At 44.7% G+C, this 26,556-nt stretch overlaps 1 protein-coding gene across 11 annotated transcripts in view; it reads left to right on the top strand.

Annotated features, from left to right (window-relative positions):
* Positions 1–1,210: 1,210 nt before the first annotated feature.
* UBAP2 (ubiquitin associated protein 2) overlaps positions 1,211–26,556 on the top strand; it is a 119,086-nt gene continuing 93,740 nt past the window's right edge. For 10 of the 11 annotated variants that reach the window (XM_040336038.1, XM_040336044.1, XM_040336043.1 and 7 more), the window contains exon 1: positions 1,406–1,445. The gene's annotated coding sequence lies outside the window, so the exon portion shown is untranslated. Of the gene's footprint in view, positions 1,244–1,405; positions 1,446–26,556 lie in introns of those variants that run through there. The other variant, XM_040336039.1, reaches the window with a different exon arrangement.

Consider the following 26,556-nt stretch of genomic DNA (forward strand, 5'->3'; position numbering starts at 1 on the left):
TGAGAGTCGTAATACATTATTGTGGGAGGTGATGATGGGAGTTGTAGTACATTATTGTGGTTGATGATAATGGGAGGTGTAGTACATTATTCTCGGAGGCTCTGATGAGAATTGTAGTATATTATTGCAAGAGGTAATGATGGGAGTTGTAGTACATTATTATGGGAGGCAATGGTGGGAGTTTTAGTACATTATTCTAGGAGGTGATGATGGGAGTTGTAGTACATTATTCTTGGAGGCGATGGTGGGAGTTGTAGTACATTATTCTGGGAGGTAATGATGAGAGTTGTAGTACATTATTCAGGGAGGCAATGATGAGAGTTGTAGTACATTATTCAGGGAGGCGATGATGAGAGTTGTAGTACATTATTCAGGGAGGCGATGATGAGAGTTGTAGTACATTATTCAGGGTGGCGATGATGAGAGTTAAAGTACATTATTGTGGGAGGTGATGATGAGAGTTGTAGTTTATTATTGTGGGAGGTGATGATGGGAGTTGTAGTATATTATTATGGGAGGTGATATTGTGAGTTGTAGTACATTATTATGGGAGGTGATGATGGGAGTTTTAGTACATTATTCTTGGAGGCGATGATGGGAGTTGTATTACATTATTCAGGGAGGTGATGATAATGAGAGTTGTAGTACATTATTATGGGAGGTGATGATGGGAGTTGTAGTACATTATTCTGGGAGGCGATGATTGGAGTTGTAGTACATTATTCAGGTAGGTGATGATGAGTGTTGTAGTACATTATTGTTGGAGGTTGTAGTACATTATTGTGAGAGATGATGATGGGAGTTGTAGTACATTATTATGGGAGGTGATGATGAGAGTTGTAGTACATTATTATGGGAGATGATGATGGGAGTTGTAGTACATTATTATGGGAGGTGATGATGAGAGTTGTAGTACATTATTATGGGAGGTGATGATGGGAGTTGTAGTACATTATTCTGTGGAGGTGATGATGAGAGTTGTAGTACATTATTGTTGGAGGTTGTAGTACATTATTCAATGGAGGTGATGATGGGAGTTGTAGTACATTATATTGGACCCCCTGTCAGTGTCGTTCACACAGTGCGGATACACAAAGGGAGGCGGCAGACGCTGACACAGGCCCCGTCTCCCGTGGCAACCAGCACCGCACAGCCGGTGACGTCATCAGGCCGCGCCTCCTCCCTCCCTCAGCTCTCCTCAGAGAAGCCAGGAAGAGCCGTGTGGACACAGCAACGGCTGCCGGTAATATTACACGCCCCTATCCCTCACATGAACGCTCCCCACACGGGGAAAACGGTATCGGGGTTGTGTTGCGGGGCGGGGGGCAGACGGGTGTCGCGTTCCGCTGACGTCACGCCGGGAAGATGTCCGCGCGGCCGGGGGAGGGGAGGAGTCACGTGACGGCGCCCGCTGCTGCTGCTTTGTGAGGCGCATTGTGCTGCAGGTAAGAAGAGGCGGCGGGCCGGGGCACGGTCAGTACGGGGGGAGGAGAGCCGAGGGGGGGCTCCGTGTGACCCGCTGGGGGACAAGGGAGAGGGGCCGCCGTCGTACACGAGGCCGATCACTGCTGGAGGGGGGCTGCGGCCTGATGATGGCGGACACTGGACAAAGGAGAGCGGGGAGGAGGAGGAGGGGGGCACCGGGGGGGGAGAGGCCGATATAGACCGGGGCCTGACATACACACCGTATTCTGTATACACCATCGAGATCACATTCTATTCTATATACACAGACCATGTACCATAGAGATCACATTCTATTCTGTATACACAGACCATGTACCATAGAGATCACATTCTATTCTGTATACACAGGCCATGTACCATAGAGATCACATTCTATTCTGTATACACAGGCCATGTACCATAGAGATCACATTCTATTCTGTATACACAGGCCATGTACCATAGAGATCACATTCTATTCTGTATACACAGGCCATGTACCATAGAGATCACATTCTATTCTGTATACACAGGCCATGTACCATAGAGATCACATTCTATTCTGTATACACAGGCCATGTACCATAGAGATCACATTCTATTCTGTATACACAGGCCATGTACCATAGAGATCACATTCTATTCTGTATACACAGGCCATGTACCATAGAGATCACATTCTATTCTGTATACACAGACCATGTACCATAGAGATCACATTCTATTCTGTATACACAGGCCATGTACCATAGAGATCACATTCTATTCTGTATACACAGGCCATGTACCATAGAGATCACATTCTATTCTATATATACACAGACTATATGTACCATATACAAATCACAGCCCATACACAATCCCCACCATAGAGATAGTGCTATGTATATACAGATCCCCCATATTATATATACATCACATCATAGAGATCATTGTATGTATACACAGAATATGTACCATAGAGATATGACAGGATATGTACCATACCAATCACAGCCCATAGACATCATTTTCTGTATACACAGAACCCGCATACTATATATAGTTCATAATATGTACATACAGATAACATGATAGAGATCATAATATGTACACACAGAGCCCCCACCATACAGATCACATTATAGAGATCATAATATGTACACACAGAGCCCCCACCATACAGATCACATTATAGAGATTATAATATGTACACACAGCATATGTACCATGTATATCAGATCATATATACAACCCAGCATAGAGATTATAATATGTACACACAGGGTCCCCATACCATACAGATCACAATATGTACACATAGCGCCCATACTTTACAAATCACAGCATATATGCAAACCATAGACATCATAATATGTACACAGAGAGCCCCCATACCATACAAATCACAGCCCATAGACATCATAATATGTATACACAGAACCCCCACCATACGGATCACATCATAGAGCTCATAATATGTGTACCACAGATCATGTATACAACCAAGGGAGCCCATACTATACAAATCACAGCCCATAGATCATAATATGTACACACAGCACCCATAACATATAGATCACATCATAATATGTACACACAGAGCCCATACTATACAAATCACAGCCCATAGATCATAATATGTACACACAGCACCCATAACATATAGATCACATCATAATATGTACACACAGAGCCCATACTATACAAATCACAGCCCATAATATGTACACACAGAGCCCATACTATACAAATCACAGCCCATAATATGTACACACAGAGCCCATACTATACAAATCACAGCCCATAGATCATAATATGTACACACAGCACCCATACTATGCAAATCACAGCCCATAATATGTACACACAGAGCCCATACTATACAAATCACAGCCCATAGATCATAATATATACACACAGAGCCCATACTATACAAATCACAGCCCATAATATGTACACACAGAGCCCATACTATACAAATCACAGCCCATAGATTATAATATGTACACACAGAGCCCATACTATACAAATCACAGCCCATAGATTATAATATGTACACACAGAGCCCATACTATACAAATCACAGCCCATAATATGTACACACAGAGCCCATACTATACAAATCACAGCCCATAGATCATAATATGTACACACAGAGCCCATACTATACAAATCACAGCCCATAGATCATAATATATACACACAGAGCCCATACTATACAAATCACAGCCCATAGATCATAATATATACACACAGAGCCCATACTATACAAATCACAACCCATAGATCATAATATGTACACACAGAGCCCATACTATACAAATCACAGCCCATAGATCATAATATGTACACACAGAGCCCATACTATACAAATCACAGCCCATAGATCATAATATATACACACAGAGCCCATACTATACAAATCACAGCCCATAGATCATAATATATACACACAGAGCCCATACTATACAAATCACAACCCATAGATCATAATATGTACACACAGAGCCCATACTATACAAATCACAACCCATAGATCATAATATGTACACACAGAGCCCATACTATACAAATCACAGCATATATACAGCCCAGAGAGATTATAATATGTACATAGAGCCCTTAGAGATCAGATCACATCATATTATATATACCATACAAATCATAGCCCATATCAATCATAATATTTATCGTACAGATCGGGTCATATATACGACCCTAATTTTAGGCCTGAAAAATATATTTTCTGAACGCAGGCGCCCCAGAGAATAAAATAGTGGTAGGTTCAATTTTGTTATGTCACACGATATTGCAGCAAATGTCTAGGAAACACAAAATCTCAGTAAAATAATTGATATTAAAAGTTAACAAAAACGCAATAAATTACCCATTTTCTTTGGTAACCTGTAAAAGACGAGGTTGCATGGAATAAATGGATACCCAACATGTCAAACCTTAAATTTGTGTGCAACGGCGACCAACTTCTGTACTCTATATTTTCCATAGGTGACACTTTAAAAACCCCTTTACAGGTCGTCAGTTTAGCGTTACGAAGGAGGTCTGGTGCTAGTATTATTGCTCTCACTCAGCATGTGCTATGTATCGCAATCAATGTTTTCAGGTATACACCCCATACTCAAATAATTTACTTGGTCCAAGACATGGAACCATTTCTTAAGCCTGTCATAGAAGGAATCGGTCACATTTCAATTCATGTATGGAGAGGCTGGTTGTACTGAAGTTGATCTATAGATGAGACTGCCCTCTGTCACAATACAATAACGTATCAGGGTGGAGTCCCCTATCATCATTGACTGTGGTGGGCAGGAACCAAGCTATTTATTTTTTTCAACCACAGAAAATTGCATAATATATGGCCTGCCTTACTATGATACCAAATAACAGTCTAATAGGTACACAATCCTCATCTACCAACATACATATATACAGTGTTTACATCCCATTCCCAATATATAAGAGCCGGTTCACACTGGGGCGGCACGACTTCGGGGGCGACTCGGCAAGGCGTCCTGAAGACGACTTCAGAGGCGACTTGCAAAATGACTTCTGTATAGAAGTCAATGCAAGTCGCCCCCGAAGGCGTACAAGAACCTTTTTCTAAGTTGGAGCGACTTGCGTCGCACTTATTAGAACGGTTTTATTGAATAGAATGGGACGCGACTCGTCAGGTGGCTGAGTCGCCCCAGTGTGAACCGGCTCTAAAAATTTATACAAGATACAGAGCCATTATTTACCATAAAACTGTATATACAAGGTGTATATGTCTTATATACTTTGCATCTCTATATAAAATGTATATACCTCCCGTATACATCATGTGGTGTATAGAACCGATGGGTATAACAAAGTTAAAGGGGAGTTTCAGACTTTTTTTATGTTTCTTAAGTCAGCAGCTACAACAAGTGTAGCTGCTGGCTTTTAATAAACACACTTACCTGTTCCACTGTCCAGCAACATGCTGCTGGGAGCTTCGTTCCGGTCCCCCCCTTCACAGCCAGCGCCTACGTTGCAACTGTGGGCACCCGGCCATGACAGCTTTCGGCTTCACAGCCAGGCACTCGCTGCGCATGCGCAAACGGCGCAGTGCTACCTGAGTGGACAGGCGATCGCCTGGGACCTGTCACGTGTCCCAGGTGATAGCCAGCAGTGAGGGGCCGATAAAAGGCGATATGACGTATCACCTTAGTGGTCCCTGGGCAGAAGGAGGAAGCGGGACAGTAAGTCCCACTCCTACTGAAGCCCCCAGACCCCCCCCCCCCAAGAAAATGACATGCCAAATGTGGCATGTAAGGGGGCGAGGAGTGGATTAAGCGGAAGTTCCACTTTTGTGTTTACGGTCCACAGATTTTATGGAAGGGTTTTTATTTAACCAGGTACAGATTCTTGTGCAACATCTAGATCCCTTACATATCCTAGAATGCTATATACACAATATAGATCCCTTACATATCCTAGAACGCTTTATACACAATATAGATCCCTCGCATATCCTAGAACGCTATTTACACAATATAGATCCCTTGCATATCCTAGAACGCTATTTACACAATATAGATCCCTTGCATATCCTAGAACGCTATTTACACAATATAGATCCCTTACATATCCTAGAACGCTATATACACAATATAGATCCCTTACATATCCTAGAACACAATATAGATCCCTTACATATCCTAGAACGCTATATACACAATATAGATCCCTTGCATATCCTAGAACGCTATATACACAATATAGATCCCTTACATATCTTAGATCACAATATAGATCCCTTGCATATCCTAGAACGCTATTTACACAATATAGATCCCTTGCATATCCTAGAACGCTATTTACACAATATAGATCCCTTGCATATCCTAGAACGCTATATACACTATATAGATCACAATATAGTTCCTTTACATATCCTAGAACGCTATTTACACAATATAGATCCCTTGCATATCCTAGAACGCTATTTACACAATATAGATCCCTTGCATATCCTAGAACGCTATATACACTATATAGATCACAATATAGTTCCTTTACATATCCTAGAACGCTATATACACAATATAGATCCCTTACATATCCTAGAACACAATATAGATCCCTTACATATCCTAGAACGCTATATACACAATATAGATCCCTTGCATATCCTAGAACGCTATATACACAATATAGATCCCTTACATATCTTAGATCACAATATAGATCCCTTGCATATCCTAGAACGCTATTTACACAATATAGATCCCTTGCATATCCTAGAACGCTATTTACACAATATAGATCCCTTGCATATCCTAGAACGCTATATACACTATATAGATCACAATATAGTTCCTTTACATATCCTAGAACGCTATATACACAATATATATCCCTTACATATCCTAGGATGCTATATACACAATATAGATCCCTTACATATCCTAGAACACAATATAGATCCCTTACATATCCTAGGATGCTATATACACAATGTAGATCCCTTTCCTTCCATGTAAACCTACTGACAAGACATTGAACCCTTACCCAGAGGCCTGTTTTAATAAAATGTTGGCTGCTACACTAGAGCAAAGGGCTCCAACATTCTGTTTACACCAAGTCCTTATTCACACAAGTAATAGAAGCCATAGTTTGGTGAGAATCCGCACACATCTGCCGTCGGGGGGCCATAGGTGTCTGTAATCTTCTGCAGCCAGGAAGCCTATAAAAATAAATGTAACTACACACCAAGCAGTTAGAGACAGATGAGCAGCCCTGGGACGCAAAATGTCTGCATTAACGACTAATGGTTGTAACCGCACCCAATCTGCTTCTATCTTCAGATTGTTTTGGTACACTTAGAAAATGAAAGAAGCCGATTGGTTGCCATGCACAGCTACTCCGTTTTTGATTAAGTTCCCCCCAAGATATGGAGCTCTCAGGCCATTGTAGCTGATGAACTGTAATCCATGTGTAGAGATCGGAGACCTCCTTTCCAGTTTGACATATTTTACTGAAACATTTATAAATGATAAAGTCAAGTGAAATTGCACCTTATATAGTATTTGGAGCCTGATCTGTGTTTAGAATGTGAAATTAGAAGCTTTCTTATACTTTTTCAGCACAGTAGTTTGCAGTGTTAACGGCTTGTGGATTGCTTGGTGGGAGGCCGGCATGCAACATCAAGAGTCCAGTGATGGAGAACCTTGGCACCCCAGATGTTTTAGGAGTACATTTAAAAGAAGAAAGGAGGGCCCACCGACCTAGTGTATTACGGTATAAAAGGGTTTTATTACATATATTAAAACAATATTTATACTAACAAAATGAGTTGTAAACAGCGCTTGACAGACAGTACAACTGGTACACAGCATCGCCAAAAGAACACGGTGACAATACGGATCAGGTGGTATCAGACCGGCGATATGGCTGACGTGTTTCAGAGGCGAACCCCTTTCCTCAGAGCCTTGGAGGCGCAGCTACAGACCACCAAGGCTCTAAGGAAAGGGGTTCGCCTCTGAAACGCGTCGGTCTGATACCACCTGATCCGTGTTGTCACCGTGTTCTTCTGGCGATGCTGTGTACCAGTTGTACTGTCTGTCAAGCGCTGTTTACAACTCATTTTGTGAGTATAACTATTGTTTTAATATATGTAATAAAACCCTTTTATACGGTAATAAACTAAGTTGGTGCACCACCCTCCTTTCTTCTTTTTTCTCTTTTTTAGCCTTATGAATTCCCATGCTTCTGAGGAGGGCTGCAAGACCGTTGAATACACCCTGTAATTGGACCACGTTACCCTATAGCAGGAAATACCAGAGCGCAGGAGAATTTTTTTTGTCTGCTATTAGAACTACATTTCCCATGATGCTCAACTACACTGCAGAGTGCATGAGCATCATGGGAAATGTAGTTCCAAAACATCTGGGGTGCCAAGGATCACCATCACTGGCTTAGACCCTTCGTTATTGATCACTGAGTAGTAATTTCATCTGGTGTTGGTAACCCCAATCATCTGTGTGGTTTTTAGGGTGATGTCAGGCACTTTCTTATTGGAGAGTCCTCTTATTCAGCAAAGATTGTTCTTATAGGTGTTTTTCTTGTTGGATTTTCCAACACTCTGTCGTATGACTGTACTAGATTTGTCCCTACAAAAAAACATGCTGCAGCCATTGCCTACATGCAGCTTCTATCATTTTAATAGAAAGTTCACTTTTGTAATAAAATTACCATGTCGGAGGGCCTAGTAGTTAAAAAAAAAAAACACTGTGCAGCTTTCAAAATGGTTGCTTAGTTTAAAGATGAAGTTGAGGTATGACAATTTTTATTTATACAGTCCTGATCAAAAGTTTAAGACCACTTGAAAAATGGCAAAAAATCATATTTTACCTTGTTGGATCTTAACAAGGTTCCAAGTAGAGCTTCAACATGCAACAAGAAGAAATGAGAGTGAGACAAAACATTTTTTGAGCATTCAATTAATTGAAAATAACGAATAAACTGAAACAGGCTGTTTTTCAGCTGATCAAAAGTTTAGGACCACATGCCTTTAAGGCTGGGTTCACACTACTACACTACTTTCATCCTACTTTGCTCTGCTACATTGGTCCTACATTTATCCTACATTGGTCCTACATCCATCCTACTTTCATGAACAGGATACTAATTTGGTCCGACTTCAATGATATTCAATGGGCCTGAAGTAGGATCAATGTAGGACCAAAAGTAGTACAGGGAGCATTTTCAAAGTCGGACCGACTTGTGTAGGACGCTACAAGACGCTCTCATAGGGAAACATTGAACACAGAGCAAAGTAGGATGAAAGTAGTGTAGTAGTGTGAACCCAGCCTGAAAGGCCAAATCTGTGCAAAGATGTGGATTCATTGTCAATCTCTGTCAGGTAGTCACACGTTGTGATGGCAAAGGCAAAAAAACTCTCCCTTTTTGAACGTGGTGGGGTTGCTGAACTGCATAAACAGGGTCTCTCACAGCCCGCCATCGCTGCTGAGGTGGGACGCAGTAAGACTTTGGAATTTCTTAAATGATCCTGAGGGTTATGGAACAAAAAAGTCAAGTGGAAGCCCCCAAAAAATGTCACCAGCACTGAGTGGGAGGATCCAATTGGCTGTCCGTCAAGACACTGGACGATCCTCGACACAAATTAAGGCCCTTACTGGTGCTAACTGCAGCCCCATAACCATCAGACGGCATCTGAGACTGAAGGGCTTCAAAAACAAAACTTCTTCAAAAACGTCTCGTCTCCTTGCACGCCACAGAACTGCTCGTTTGGACTTTGCAAGAGAGCACCAAACATGGGACATTCAAAGGTGGAAGAAAGTTTTGTTCTCTGATGAGAACAAATGTAACCTTGATGGTCCTGATGGTTTCCAACGTTACTGGCATGACAAGCAGATCCCACCTGAGATGTTTTCTACGCGCCACAGTGGAGGGGGCGCCATAATGGTCTGGGGTGCTTTTTCCTTCAGTGGAACAATGGAGCTTCAGGAAGTGCAGGGGCGTCAAACGGCCGCTGGCTATGTCCAGATGTTGCAGAGAGCATTCCTCATGACTGAGGGCCCTCGTCTGTGTGGTAACGACTGGGTTTTTCAACAGGACAACGCTACAGTACACAATGCCCGCAGGACAAGGGACTTCTTCCAGGAGAAGAACATCACTCTTTTGGCCCATCCTGCGTGTTCCCTGATCTAAATCCAATTGAGAACCTTTGGGATGGATGGCAAGAGAAGTTTATAAAAATGGACAACAGTTCCAGACAGTAGATGGCCTTCGTGCGGCTGTCTTCACCACTTGGAGAAATGTTCCCACTCACCTCATGGAAACGCGAGGCATCAAGCATGCCGAAACACATTTTTGAAGTGATCAACAATAACGGCGGAGCTACTCATTACTGAGTTCATGTTTGGACGTTGGATTTCTGTTTTGGGGGGGTTTAGTTATTTTTTTGGAGGTGTGGTCCTAAACTTTTGATCAGCTGAAAAACAGCCTGTTTCAGTTTATTCGTTATTTTCATTAAATTGAATGCTCAAAAAATGTTTTGTCTCACTCTCATTTCTTATTGTTGCATGTTGAAGCTCTACTTGGAACCTTGTTAAGATCCAACAATGTAAAATATGATTTTTTGCAATTTTTCAAGTGGTCTTAAACTTTTGATCAGGACTGTATAACTGCATTGGTCCAGCTTGGATGAATGTAAAGCCTGGTACACACGATCGTATTTTCCGCAGACAAAGCACCAGACTTTTGTCTGAAGGGCGTTGGCCAGGAATTTGTCTTGCATAAAAAAAGGCACACAGTTGTCGGCCAACAAACATGAACATAGTTGCGTACTACGTGAAATTTCAGCTCTTGAGCGCCACCCTTTGGGCACCTTCTGCTGATGTCGTGTTGTTTCTGAGCATGCGTGTTTGTATTTTGGACTTGTGTACACACGATCAGAAAATCCGACAACAAACCGCTGTCTGGAAAATTTTAAAGCCTGCCGTCCAACATTTTTCCGCAGAAAGTCCAACAACAATTGTCCGATGGAGCGTACAAACGGTCTGATTTTTCGGCCAACAGGCTGTCATCACATAACTCCCGTTGGAAAATCTGTGGACGCTGGAAATGACTGTAGTGGACACCTCTACTCCAGTGGTCTCCAAGAGCTTCCGAGTCCTGTGCTGAGCAGTTGTGAACACAAGGAGCTGCTTGCTTGGCATGGACGCTATTCGAAAACTGTTTGCATTGTCCTATTCAGTACAAACCACTCTCTGATTGGATAAGGTGGGGCAACGGCCTCACAATCTCCACTGCATCCAATCAGAGAACACTTTGCATGCATTGAGAAAATGCAGTGCTCTTTGAATGGCCGCCTGTGCCGAGCAGTTGAACTTCTGTGATAACTAAGCATGATGGCAGATGCTCAGAAGGGGAAACGGAAGCTATCAGTGATTTATAGCTTCCACAGGTATGGACGAAGAGGTCCTATGCGGCCTCGAAACGTTGCACCTCTTGTAATGTTTTCTGTGCAATACTTTTTTGGACGTTATATACGATCCGTGGTGTGCTGGCGAATATGTTCATGTGGTTGATTGTTCCAGTACCCAGCTGGTGATGGCTTCAGCACCCATTTTTGTACCTTTGAGCCGTTTTCCCCAGGAAGGTGTGCGATTGGAAGATTTACTAGACATACAGTAATGTACACACGATCGACAGAACGTTTGTTTTTGCTTGCTAGTCGTATATCGAAACTGAAGTTTACTAAAGCAACGGGGACCGATCACGGGACTCCATCGGCGATCGGGTCCCGGTGCTTCGGACCGGGCGACCCACGGCTGGGTACTAGCACAGGACGTACCTGTACGTGCCATTCTGCCGACGTAAATGTGCAGGAGGCGGTCCTTAAGTGGTTAAACATGATTAAAATCCGCTTTGCAAATACCTTTTTTTTTTTTTTTTTTTTTAACTTTCATAAAATCTCTTTTTCCCGGGAATCGGCAGCTCCATCTTTACTGTCGATCTGTCTTTTGTGTGGATGTTATTTTCGCCCTTTTTCTTTGTCCCCCTGCCTAAATCTCGCGTGATCGCATCCAAAATTTTGCATTATTTTCATAGAAAAAGCATTGCTTTACTCTTCCTAAGAAACTTTTACTAATGTGGCTCGACAATGGCTCTTAGAATAGCTGCAGCTGCTTGCTCTGTTTACTCTGCAGCCGCTCTGGTTCACTCCTCCTGTGTGACGTCTAGTACAGTCACCAGGGGAGAATCGGGAAGAGAAGGGCACATATCGCGATCCTTCAGTGCTGTGCCGTCTTACAAGGGAAAGAAAAGATTTGGCATGCCGAGGATACCCATTGTATGCCGTGAAAGAACGGATGGACTGGGCAAGCGCGGCTGACGTCACTAAAGAATGCAGGACGGTTTCTACGGCAACAGAAACAGTGAGTAAACTTTTACAGGCAGCAATCGGCCGCCCGTTCTATACAGATTGGAATGAGCTGAAGTCAAAGTGAAGGGTTTACAACCACTTTAATAGCTGGAAGTCTGCACTTCAAATTAGTTTGGATTACTTTGTTTTAATTTTGGAGACATACAGAGCCAAACGTATGGAAAAGTGTGCCTGTGTGTAAATATATATGGACTTTGCTGTATATCCAAGCTGGACCAATGTAACTAGGGAAAAAATGCCATATCTAAGCTTTAAGCCCTGTAAACCCGATCGGTTTGTCCGATGAAAACAGACCGATGGACTGTTCATCGGTCAAACCGATCGTGTGTGGGCCCCATCGGTTTGTTTTCCTTCGGTTAAAAAAAAATAGAACATGTTTTAATTTTTTCCTATGGATAAAAAAAAAACGATGGAAAAATCCGATGGTCTGTGTGGAAGTCCATCGGTCAAAAATCCACGCATGCTCAGAATCAAGTCGACGCATTGCCGGAAGCATAGAACTTAATTTTTCTCAGCACGTCGTGTTTTACGTCACCGCATTTGGACACGGTTTTATTTTTGACTGATGGTGTGTAGGCAAGACTGATGAAAGTCAGCTTTATTGGATATCCAATGAAAAAATCCATTGGATTAAATTCCATCAGATATCTGATCGTGTGTACAGGGCTTTAGGCTGCTTTTATACTGCTCTATTGACAAAATGTGTTTAAAACGCATATACATTTTTGATGTATTTGCTGGTTGGCATGCACCTGTGAACCGGTGTCCATTTCGTTGACAAACCTTTTCGTCGGCTGCAATTTTCCAATGATGAAAACGGAACGAAAATTACCTCACGTTTTCGTCAATTGACGAAAACTATGGCGAAAATTAATTCCATTTTTGTCAACGAGCGAAAACGCAAAGCAAATGTGAGAGAAGTTTACCCACGTGAACCTTCGGTTTTTATCGGAGCTCAGCCTGTACAGCTTGAGTGCTTCCCCCTTCTAACAAGCAAGGTAGTGACTGTAGCATGCTTGGCACTGTGCAGCATTACAGGCCTCCTCAGATGACCGTCGAGAGGACTGTGTGTGCATTGCAGGCCTCCTCAGATGACCGGCCAGAGCACTGTGTGTGCATTACATGCCTCCCAACCATCCAGAGCCCCGTGCAGCATTACAGGCCTCCTCAGACGACCGTCGAGAGCACTGTGTGTGCATTGTAGGCCTCCTCGGATGACCGTCGAGAGCACTGTGTGTGCATTGCAGGCCTCCTCGGATGACCGTCGAGAGCACTGTGTGTGCATTGCAGGCCTCCTCGGATGACCGGCCAGAGCACTGTGTGAGCATTGCAGGCCTCCTCAGATGACCAGCCAGAGCACTGTGTGTGCATTGCAGGCCTCCTCAGATGACCAGCCAGAGCACTGTGTGTGCATTGCAGGCCTCCTCAGCTGACCGGCCAGAGCACTGTGTGTGCATTGCAGGCCTCCTCAGATGACCGGCCAGAGCACTGTGTGTGCATTGCAGGCCTCCCAACCACCCAGAGCACTGTGCAGCATTACAGGCCTCCTCAGTTTACAGAGTGTCTGTGTAGTTCAGATCTTAAAGCGGGGTTCCGGGCATCATTTTTTTTTTAATTTTTTTTTTTGTTTTTTTTTTTTTTTGCAAGCTAAAATTAATTGGTCCCTAAAACATAATAATATCTCCCCAATTATTCCAGAAATCATTGCAAACACTTGCCTTATATCCTCCAGCTCATGTTGTGGCCGTATTCATCATATGTGTGAGGGGCATGTGAAGCCCAGTTCCTTTTTCTTCCTGGTTTTCAGGGAGAGGTGCATGCTGGGCTACGCTTTAATAACATATTCAACTTTTTCTTTTGTTGATCCAGGAGTATATGACTGAGTTTGGAAATGCTTACATAATGCATTACAATTTAACTAAACTTATTGGATTTAAGTCAATTTAATACGACTAAAACAATTGCAGATGACTAAAATGAGACTAAAACCAAAATGGCATAGTCAAGACTAATGAGTAAAACTAAATCAAATTGTGACACCAAAATTAACACGACTGTGAAACATACATGTGAATAATGCATAAGGCGCGTCACGAGTTGCCGAAAGAAACCGAACTGCGAGTCGGCGCTATACGGCGCCTGCGCACCGACTTTCGGCAACTCGTGACGTGCCTTATGCGCCCGGTGGAAACTTTTGTCATCACGTCAATCACTTAGCCTGTGCATAGGAACTCCTACTCCCGCGGGAGCCACTACCCTGAAGCCGGCGGGGAAAATAGCGTTACAACGGTATGTACGGCAAAAAAAACAAACATCAACGTACTGTCAATGTCGAGAGTGAGCACAATGTAATGTTAGAAAATAGTTTTTAGGGTGAACCTCCGCTTTTAATCAGGTTTCCTATGGGACACGTTTACATCTTTGCCTTTTTTTTTTTTTTCCAAAGCTGAATTTTCGGAAAGGATAAGGGACTTTTTGAATTGCAAAACAGTGCATTTTGTTTCAAAAGACTTCAATGGAAAAGCTCCAGAAAAGCATGTAGTGCTTTTTTTTTTTGCAGCGATTTGCGTTTTTTTTTATTTGGCCAAAAAACAAAAGCATAAATGCAAGATGCATCAGAAAATGCGGGGAAAAAACGTATGTGCAAAAACGCACCACAAAAAGACTGCAGAAAACGATCAAAAGCAAACTGCATAGGTGTGAATCGGGCCTATGGAGGCTTACATGCAACGAGCCGCAGTGTCTGTCATTGATTTATATAGGCGTCTTGGGTGCAGCTGATCGCAAACACCTGTGATCCCCACTACCTATGTCATTAATTGGCCTTGTAAATTGGTGATCCCCACTGCCCTATGGCACTAATTGCCCTTTAAATTGGTGATCCCCACTGCCCTATGGCACTAATTGGCCTTGTAAATTGGTGATCCCCACTGCCTTATGGCACTAATTGGCCTTGTAAATTTAGTCCTTATATTTATATTTGTATTCAGATTGTTAGGGCCTTTTGGTCTGGTATTGAACTTTAAAAAACAAAAAAACAAACAGGCTTCTTCTCTCTTGATTGTAAAGGAAACTATTCATCATGGGGATTGCTGTTGATGCCCCCATCCTGAAAATATTAGATGCTTGACTAGGTCTGTTGACTTTTACACATCATTACTTTGAGCCACTGACCTTGTGACTTAAAATGATAGTAAAGGTCATACTTGTTTCCACTGTGCAGTTCGTTTTGCACAGAGTGGCCCCGATCCTCCTGTTCTGGGGTCCCACGGTGGCTCTCTGCTCTGCAATAGCTAACCCCCACCTGGGAAGCTCTCTCCTGAGAGGGTTACCTTGCGGGCGCGCTCCTGAGTCATACACTGGGCGTCCATAGCCGCCGAGTGTATGACTCGGCCCCGAAGCCCATGTCATTGGATTTGATAGCAGCAGGAGCCAATGGCTGCGCTGCTATCGATCTATCCAACAAAGAGCTGAGAAGCCGTGGAGAGAGCGACGTGGGATTGCGCCAATGGAAATTAAGGGCTCAGGTAAGTAAAACAGGGGCTGGGTGGGGGGGGGATGCATAGGCTGCATTAAGGTGAAAAAACAAAAAGGTTTACAACCCCTTTAATTCCCATTTACACGGCTTTTAAGAAAATGTTGAAATCAAAGCAATAGTTTTCTATTTTAAAGGGGTGGTTCCCCTAAAAATAAAGAGATGCCGAAAGAAGCCGAACGTCGGTGCGGCTCTATACGGCGCATGCGCAACGACATTCGGCATCTCGTGACGCGATGGATGCGTCGGTCGGATGCCTGTCCATCAATTAGGAACGCCCACCGCCAGCATCGTACCCAGAAGTGGCGGTGGGAACGAATAATACAAACGCTACGTACGGAGGTATTTTTTACATAAAACCAGCCGATTCTAACTGTAATTATTATAGCAAATGCAATGTCAAAACTTTATTTTTAGGGGAACCACCGCTTTAAGATGCATTAATTTAGTTTATCCAGCATGAAATTGAGCTTAGTTAGGTAGCACGAGGCTGTATATTCTGCAATATTTCAATTTTTGGTAAACCCATTCAACGAATCCAAGCTGAGATAACATGCACTGCATTGATGCATTCACACAGTAACCATGAGCTAAAACAAAGTTCAGGAATATTCCTTTATACCATTGTTTTGCAAATCTATGTACACTACAAACTGTATGATTGAACATGTTCTGATATCGCTGTTTTACTATCCCTGGGATGTGCTGGGGGAGGACAGTAACTGCAGCACAGTGTCATTGTTTGTTGTCTTCTGAGCTCACACTCTATCCTCCTCGCTCTCCATTCATAACGTTATGCTGATCTCTGTGCAGTGATCCAGGAAAGTTTGTGAAGAACGCTGTTGCTGTGTCTATCAAAGGCCCTGGCTGGGTATAGAGCCCAAAGCGCTTGTGATCTCCCGTAATAGGAGATCATAGGGAGTCGGTAAGCGGCAGTGAGATTAGAGGTGGAAGTTTTCTTTCTACACATCACTTTTCCTTTGGTGCACTCATATATATTGTCACGTTGGATGTCACTTCATTGGATTGACTTTATCACCTGTTATAATTCACATTATATCTTTAAGCAAAACCTATTTTTGAATAGTTATATTTCACTAACCATGACAATGTAAATTATCTTCTCCCTCTTCAATTTTGTAGAGAGGATTGCACTTTAAATCTGAACTCCAGGAACATTCTTGTATTGCTTACATATTGTACAATGGTTGGCTTGGCACAATACATTACTTGTACATGTTGGGAAGCTGGAGATCTCTGTAGTAGTTGGCACTACTACAGTGATGGCTGCAATCTTCTGTGCCTGGTGTTCTGTCAAGTTCTCCAACCATTTAGAAACTCCAACCACTTACTACTGGTTTTAAATAAACCAGAAGTTGGAGTTTTTGACTGGTGCAGGATATCATGAGCGGAGATTCTTGCTCCAATACTAGCCAACAAAATGTCTGCCTCCGAGGCGGCGACAACTTTGTCCTCGTTAGCTGCTGTGCTTTCTAAACGGCTCAGTCTTCCTGTATCGGACTCTATTTGGTTGTTGGTGTTGTGTCCAACCACCAATGCGTCAAAACCTCTGATTACTGAGGTTTTAAATAAACCGGAAGTGACGTAGTTGGAGTTTCTGATGGGTTGAAGATATTGACAGAACACTGGCTCTGGGCCATTGCTCGGTGGCTCTGGGCCATTGCTCGGTGGCTCTGGGCCATTGCTCGGTGGCTCTGGGCCATTGCTCGGTGGCTCTGGGGCTCTTGCTCCGTGGCTCTGGGGCTCTTGCTCCGTGGCTCTGGGGCTCTTGCTCCGTGGCTCTGGGGCTCTTGCTCCGTGGCTCTGGGGCTCTTGCTCCGTGGCTCTGGGGCTCTTGCTCCGTGGCTCTGGGGCTCTTGCTCCGTGGCTCTGGGGCTCTTGCTCCTTGCTCGGTGTCTCGGGGGCTCTTGCTCCTTGCTCGGGGGCTCTTGCTCCTTGCTCGGTGTCTCGGTGGCTCTTGCTCGGTGGCTCTTGCTTGTGGCTCGGGGGCTCTTGCTCGGGGGCTCTTGCTCGGGGGCTCTGGGTCTTGGGCTGCCTCACTGATCACTGTCTGTTGTGGTGCTTGCTTGACATTGCTGCTGTTCGTGAAGTGTCCTTGTATTTTTTTTCAGTGTTCTCTGAATAAGGTAGAGATTGTGATGTCACAGAGCTCCTCCTCCTCTACCCGTCCACTCAGAGAATGCCTCGTATTCACGAAAAAAAAACCAAGCATTCTCTGAATGGTGCCAGTGCTGAGCAGATGACCCCCTGTGGGCAGTGTGGCAGCTGCTTGTGTTGGGCTCAGTTCACACTGCCACGACTTGGGATCCGACTTGTTGTGCAATGAGAACCTTAGAAAAGGCTCCTGTAATACTTCAAGGCAACTTTTATCCGACTTGTGCCAATAGACTGTAATGGAAGTCGGATCCTCATCTATATTGATGTGATTTGGATCCGACATTACAGGAAGATTGCCCAGGCATTCCTTGCGGTGTAGGCCCTCCCTCGCTTCAAAGTGGCATCAAAGTAGTAGTGAAGTCGCCTGGCAAAGTCACAGCAGTAGTGTGAACAGAGCCTTGACCTGGAAGATCGCAGCTTATGTTGTAGTAGTGCTGGCTTTTACAGGGACTTCCAGTTTTTCCAGCAGGCAAGAAAAAAAATATAACCCCACTGCGTCAGTGTGGCAATTTGGGCAGAAATAAAAACGCTTGTAAATGTGTCTAAATGCGTGTTAACTGCTGGAGCAAATTCATTATAATAAATTATTCTGGGCAATTAAATGAATTGACACCCATTTTTTTTTTTTTGATGGGAATGTGGCGGACAAATCTGACACTAAGTGACAGCAATACAGGGATCAGTGCTAAAAAATATGCACTCACTTAGAGGTCGACCGATATGGGTTTTTCTCTGGCCGATGCCGATATTTAGAAATCTGGGCGGCCGATGGCGATATATGATGCCGATTTTAGGCCGTTTTTTTTTTATTTTTTTTTATTTTTTATGGTTGCACTGGCTCATGGCACTGGATGGCACTAATTGGCACTGGAAGATGGCACTAGCAGAAGGCTCTTATTGGCACTGGCAGGTTGCACTGAAAGATGGTACTGGCAGGTGGCACTTATTGGCACTGGTTGGCATTGACTGGCAGGTGGCACTAATTGGCACTGGCTGGTGGCAATAGTTGGCACTGGTTGGCATTGGCAGGTGGCACTGGCTTTAGGTGGCACTGGATCGCACTGGCAGGTGGCACTGGATGAAAGGTGGCACTAATTGGCACTGGATGGTGGTATTGGAACTGGCAGATGGCACTAGATGGAAGGTGGCACTAATTGGCACTGGATGGTTGCACTGGTATTGCCACTGGCAGATGGCACTGGATGGCAATTTGCACTGGCGCATAAAAAATTGGTGTCACCCCCCTCGGTACAGACCCCCTCTCCCTCCAGTATAGACACCCCCCCCCCGCTACATACACCAGAGAGCGGTGTGTGTCCCACGAGCGTGGGCCCCTCCTCCTCTGTGGGCGTAAACAGAGAGGAGGGCCGCCATGCTGGGTGTACCAAGATGGCGCGGCTCCGGAGCTAGGCCGAAGCCCCGGTCTTTCCTGATGCTGTTACCGCGGCGGCAATCCGCAGATTGCCGCGGTGGTCACAGCATCAGGAAACGCAGCGGCTTCGGCCTAGCTCCGGATCCGTGGCATCGCAAGCGGCAATGTAAAATATCGGCCTAATTTGGATAATAATCGTCTGATGCTGATTTCTCCAAAACGGCCAAATATCGGCCGATATATATTGGTCGACCTCTACTGTCACTGTACCAGTAACACTGGCAGGGAAGGAGTTAACTGGCAATCAAAGGGTTAAATGTACTCCTAGAAGGTGCTTTCTTTCTGTGTGGGGGATGCTTTGACTTGGGTAAGACAGGGATCTATGTACCTGCTTAGCAGGAACACGCGATCTGTCTTCCCCTCTCGCAGAACGGCGGTCTGCCTTGTCTACATAGGCAGACCTCCTTCGAACGATCACCGGATGCCAGCGAACATAGTCCGCCGGACCTGCTGATTGGTTCTCACTGTGTCCAATCGCAGCGGGAGCGTGTTGGCGGCATGTGTGCAGGAAATTGTGTGCAGGTACGTGATTTTGCGCAGGAGGGACGCCCTGTCGCAGTATATCTGCGTGTGTTGGTCCGGAAGTGTTAATCAGCCAGAGAACATGTGTAATTAATGTGTACGGTTTTAAAGGGATGAGCTGGAAACCCTTCTGGCGGGAGAAAAGCGGCGCCAAAGATGCGTCTAAGTTGCAATTTTTGCAAACACGTTTAGACGTGTCAAATATTAAAATTGTATAACTATCATTACAGCAAAGTATAGATTTAAGAAAGAAATTGTTGGAGAGTTGTGTATAATGTAGGTGTGTTTTCTTTGTAGTGAAGCAGCTTTGGCTATAGCTTCCACATTTGGTTTGCTGAGTGGTGTGCTTGTTATGTAGGGTTGTGAAGGCGATGTCTGGGGGGGTAGCTGCCTGGGCTTGAGGTCAGGCTGGGTGGGGAGACAGCTGCTCCCTGTAGAGGAGAAATTGGAGCCGAGTAGCATGAGAGGGGGGGGGGACTTTTTCCATTTAAACTTCTGCGAACAGTCGCTTATGAAACACTCGCTCATATTTCGTCCATACGAAGAGGTGGGGGGAGGAATTGCTCGCCTATTTGTGGATCTACTTGCTATTATTGCACCCTATAGCATGTCTTTCTTTACTCCTTATACAATTTTGTGGCAGAGACCTAGTTTTCAGGTTTCGTTTCCAGAATAGAACATTAGAATAAGAATGTTGGGGAAATGGTCGTATTTTAGTTCAGTGTGATTGGTTCGCTCTAATACCTTCTTAGTGTTCAGACTTGTAGGACTTGGCTGATTGCCAGGAAGCAAAACCTAAGCCCTCCACATTTGGATTATGCAATCTCAGGTTTATGCATTTTATAAAAAAATACTAGTTGACTTTTTGCCTTAACCACTTAAGGACCAAGCCTCTTTCTGAGATGTGGTGTTTTCAAGGTAAAACTTTTTTTTTTTTGCTATAAAATTTCTCAGAACCCCCAAAATATTATATATATATATATATATATATATATATATATATATATATATAATTATAATATTTTGGGGGTTCTGAGAAATTTTATAGCAAAAAAAAAAAAGTTTTACCTTGAAAACACCACATCTCAGAAAGAGGCTTGGTCCTTAAGTGGTTAAGGCAAAAAGTCAACTAGTATTTTTTTATAAAATGCATAAACCTGAGATTGCATAATCGAAATGTGGATATATATATATATATATATTTCTTTGTTTCTGTTATAAAATTTAGCAAATTTAGTATTTTTTTTCTTCATTCTTTTGCATAAATGTGAAAGATGAAGTTACGACGAGTAAATAGATACCCAACATGTCACCCTTCAAAATTGCACACGCTCGTGGAATGGCGCCAAACTTTGCTACTTAAAAATCCCCATAGGCAACGTTGCGGGGTATTGCAGAGTAGTGTGTGGGGTATTGCAGAGTAGTGTGTGGGGTATTGCACAGTATTGCACAGTATGGGTATGGGGCAGGGATGGTGGAGCAGGGATGGCTGGCTGGATCTGTGACTGCATGTGTCACAGATCCAGCCCACAGCACTCGTGCTGCATCTGCTCCCCCCCCCTCTCCTCTCACACTGTACCGTTCGGGACAGAGAGGGGAGGGAGGAACCGGCGTCATCACATGACGCCGGTTTGTTTACAAGTGATCGCTCAGTCATTGGAAGGAGCGATCACGTGGTAAACCGCCGCTATCAGCGGCGATTTACCGTGATGCGGTCACGGACATTCCCGCGTGCGCGCGATTCTGGGAGGACGTCCATGGACGTCTGAAAAACACAGGCGGAACCGAGCGGACCTATTGTGTGAAAGGGGCTTTACTGACTTACAAAGCCTTTTTCTGTGGTGGGGACCATCTTGGCGGAGGCATGACTTGGCTTTCTCATGTCGGAGCCTCCAGCTAGGAGGAGAAGAGTGAGCAGCACGGTAATGATGTCGCCCAATCTCGGAGACAAGCCGTGGCAGCAGTACTTTAGAGCTCATGCTACAGATCTAAAGCTGTGAGGTGGTGTGCTCAGGAGTGCCTAGGCGTGCACTTCAGTTTTTCATGACGCCGCTGAGGCTGATCTAACCTTTTCCTTTTTTTTGTATTATAATCGCACAAGAACATGTACATACACGTAGAGAAGGTCACATCTACAAAGATGAGGCTCAGTATGGGGTTTGAAAATTTGAAACACTCAATTTGAGGGGAAATGTAAGGATCCCAACACACTAGGTGAGACAAGAAACCTCTTTATTCATCAGTGAGCCAAGCATGATCCATAACAGATCCAACACTGTACAAGCCCAGACGCAAAAATAAAAGGTTGGGGGTGTTAGAGGCAGAAAGTGGTGCAGCAAAAAAGCACCCTTGGGGGGGGGGGGCATCAGATTGGTGGAGTCCCCAGCCAGCCGGCCCTTCCCTTTGTCAGAGAAGATGTAGTAATTCATCCAGCCTTTCTAAATGTTCCCTATAACTAAGTAAATGTTCTAGATACTGCAGTCTGCTTACATAATTTCTAATAAAACATCTTTTCCATTCTGAAGCTTCTCTCCAATCACTTTTCATATTTTATATATACTGTGATTCTGTATTTGCCAAATATGCTGCAGAAATCTCCCTCCACTGAGTCTGGCTGCAGCCATTTTAACTGTGGGCAGCTGAAGCTGCTGCCTGTTCGCTTCCTGGATTTACACAGACACACACCTGCAGCTCTCATTGGCCCTCTTATGACTCATCCCCTTTCCCTTCCTGGCAAACGCTCACGTGAGAAAGAGCTGTGCATGTCATAAGCCTAGGCTAATGACCGGACAAGAAACGGGCAGTGGGCTGTGTAAGGAAACGGGGAAGTGGGCCGTGTGTATGGAAACGGGGAAGTGGGCCGTGTGTATGGAAACGGGGAAGTGGGCCGTGTGTATGGAAACGGGGAAGTGGGCTGTATAATGTATTTACTGGCAGAAAAAAATATTTTACTAGACAAAGTTAGAACAACAACAAGGGCAGAAGATTTAATAGATGGAAAGATGAAAAAAATGACTGATGGTCCTCTTTAACCTTTTTGAGTTCAGGACTAGTTTAAGTGCGCTCAACGTCATCTCCACATTTTTTCCATTCACTTTAAAGATGAGGCGGTGTGGAATTAATTATATCTAGGCTTAAAATCACATTTGTTTGCAAAATGACAAATTCTGTTAAATTGTTAGTAGGCATTAAATAGAGCTTATCTCTTTTGAAGCCAAAACGAAATAATGGGCATAAAATGTTCCTTCTACTTCTGATCTGTATGAAAAGAATCCAGTATGCGCGTTGTTCAATATACATAAAGAGTAATTCCAGGATCTCCAGTTCTAACTATACCTAAATCTGCCCCTCCACCCCATTCTAAGACTATTCTAACTATCCTGTAAAGTAGGGGTGTCAAAACTTTTGACTTTCCTGGACCACATTGGAAGAAGAGGAATAGTCAATGAGAGCCGATGAGCAGAAAAAGGTCGGGCAGATGCCACCTTAATGATCACGGATATAACGTATCCACTTTATTATTACTTTACTATTGGGTACCCCTTGCTAGTACCGGGATGGACCCTCCTTTTTGCCTTTAGAACCATCTTCATGGCATAGATATAACAAGGTGTTGGGGACATTCCTCAGATTTTGCTCCATAGTGACGTGATGGCATCACACAGCTGCTGCAGATTTGTCGGTTGCACATCCATGTTGCCAATTTCCATTCCACCACATCCCAAAGGTGCTCTGTTGCATGAGATGTGGAGAGTGTGGAGGCCATTGGAGGACAGTGACCTCATTGTCCAGTGGTGAGATGATTGGAGTACAGGGACCTCATTGTCCAGTGGTGAGATGATTGGAGGTTTGTGCAGTATCCTGCTGGAAGGAGCCATCACAAGATGGGGACACTGTAGTCCTAAAGGGATGGACATGGTCAGCAACAATACTCAGGTAGGCCGTGGTGATTTAAATGATGATCAATTGGTACTAAGGGGCACAATTGTGCCAAGAAAATATCCCCCCCCCCCCCCCACACCACACCATCACACCACCACCAGCCTGAACCGGTGATGCAAGGCAAGATCGATCCATGCTTTCATGTTTACGCAAAATTCTGACCCGACCATCTGAATGTCGCAGCTGAAATTGACTCATCGGACCAGGCAATGTTTTTCCAATCTTCTATTGACCAATTTTGGTGATCCTGTGTGAATTGTAGCCTCAATTTCCTGTTGGATGTGTTGTACGTTCAGAGACGGTATTCTGCATACCATGTAGCGAGTGGTTATTTGAGTTACTGTTGTCTTTCTATAATCTGGAACCAGTTTGCCCATTCACCTCTGACATCAACAAGGCATTTCCGTCTACATAAATGCCGCTCACTGGATATTTTCTCTCTTTTTTTTCTGACCATTCTCTGTAAACTCTAGAGATGGCTGTGCGTGAAAATCCCAGTAGATCAGCAGTTTTTGAAATGCTTAAACCAGCCCGTCTGGTACCAACCATGCCACGTTCAAAGTCGCTTAATTCCCCTTTCTTCCCCATTCTGATGCTCGGTTTGAACTTTAGCAGGTCGTCTTCACCACGTCTAGTTGCCTAAATGCATTAAGTTGTTGCCATGCCACCAAGCAACAGAACAGGTATACCGTATTTGCCGGCGAATAAGACGACCCCCTAATTTTCCAGCTGAAATATTAGTTTTGGGATTTTACTCACTGTATAAGATGACCCCTCACGGTGCCATCTATACATGCCTCACGGTGCCATCTATACATGCCTCACGGTGCCATCTATACATGCCTCACGGTGCCATCTATACATGCCTCACGGTGCCATCTATACATGCCCCACGGTGCCATCTATACATGCCATTCCCTACCTCGACGATCTCCCTACCTTCTCCTGTTTGCAGAGTATGTCAGACGGCGGCCATCCATTATTCAAAAGCCACGCCTCCTCCTCAGGTTGTTCCGTGATAGGCGGAACACTAATCTTCCCAGCAGAGCCTCTGTTCAGTGTTCCGCCTATCACGGATGTCCTCTCGTCCGAGGATGAGAAGGCATCCGTGATAGGCGGAAAAAACTGAACAGAGGCTCTGCTGGGAAAATTAGTGTTCCGCCTATCACGGAACAGCCTGAGGAGGAGGCGCGGCTTTTGAAAAATGGATGACCGCCGTCTGACAGACAGGTACTCGGCGTATAAGACGACCCCCGACTTTTGGGGCAAGATTTTAGATGCAAAAAGTCGTCTTATACGCCGGAAAATACGGTACCTACCGTATTTTCCGGGGTATAAGACGACTTTCTGGATGCAAAAAAATGCATCCAAAGTCGGGGGTCGTCTTATACGCCGGGTACGGTCTCCGTGCTGCGAGAGCGTCAATGATTTAAATGACACTCCTTCTCCTCAGTGTGTTCTGTGATAGGCGGAACACTAATTTTCCCAGCAGCGCCTCTGTTCTGTGTTCCTCCTATCACAGATGCCTTCTCATCCTCGGACGAGATGAGAAGACAGAACACAGAACAGAGGCGCTGCTGGGAAATTTTGTGTTCCGCCTAACACAGGACAGTCTGAGGAGAAGGCCGTCTTTTAAATCATTGACGCTCGCAGCACGGAGACTGTCACCGCACCGCACCGCCTGAAGTCTATCCAGAAAAAAAGTGAGTGATGGCACTGTTTGCAGTGATTGCACTGGGGGGCACAGAGAGGGGGCGCGCTCAGGCACAGAGAGGGGGCTCAGTTCAGGCACAGAGAGGGGGCTCAGTTCAGGCACAGAGAGGGGGCTCAGTTCAGGCACAGAGAGGGGGCTCAGTTCAGGCACAGAGAGGGGGCTCAGTTCAGGCACAGAGAGGGGGCTCAGTTCAGGCACAGAGAGGGGGCACAGAGAGGGGGCTCAGTTCAGGCACAGAGAGGGGGCACAGTTCAGGCACAGAGAGGGGGCACAGTTCAGGCACAGAGAGGGGGCACAGTTCAGGCACAGAGAGGGGGCACAGAGAGGGGGCTCAGTTCAGGCACAGAGAGGGGGCACAGAGAGGGGGCACAGTTCAGGCACAGAGAGGGGGCACAGTTCAGGCACAGAGAGGGGGCACAGTTCAGGCACAGAGAGGGGGCTCAGTTCAGGCACAGAGAGGGGGCTCAGTTCAGGCACAGAGAGGGGGCTCAGTTCAGGCACAGAGAGGGGGCTCAGTTCAGGCACAGAGAGGGGGCTCAGTTCAGGCACAGAGAGGGGGCTCAGTTCAGGCACAGAGAGGGGGCACAGTTCAGGCACAGAGAGGGGGCACAGTTCAGGCACAGAGAGGGGGCAAGTGATGGCACAGTGAGATTTGAAAAAGCCTGTTTCTGTCAGCGGTTGTTCTGGCTACCCCTTAGCTTCCAGAAAGAGTAGTAAGAAGGGGGTAGGCTTATACGGCGAGTATATCCCAAAACCAAAATTTTTCCTGGAAAATTAGGGGGTCGTCTTATACGCCGGAAAATACGGTAATAAAGTGGCCAGTGAGTGTGTGTGTGCTTTTGTTATTGGGCTTT

Source organism: Rana temporaria, chromosome 1 (genome assembly GCF_905171775.1).
Source record: "Rana temporaria chromosome 1, aRanTem1.1, whole genome shotgun sequence".
Taxonomy (NCBI): domain Eukaryota; kingdom Metazoa; phylum Chordata; class Amphibia; order Anura; family Ranidae; genus Rana; species Rana temporaria.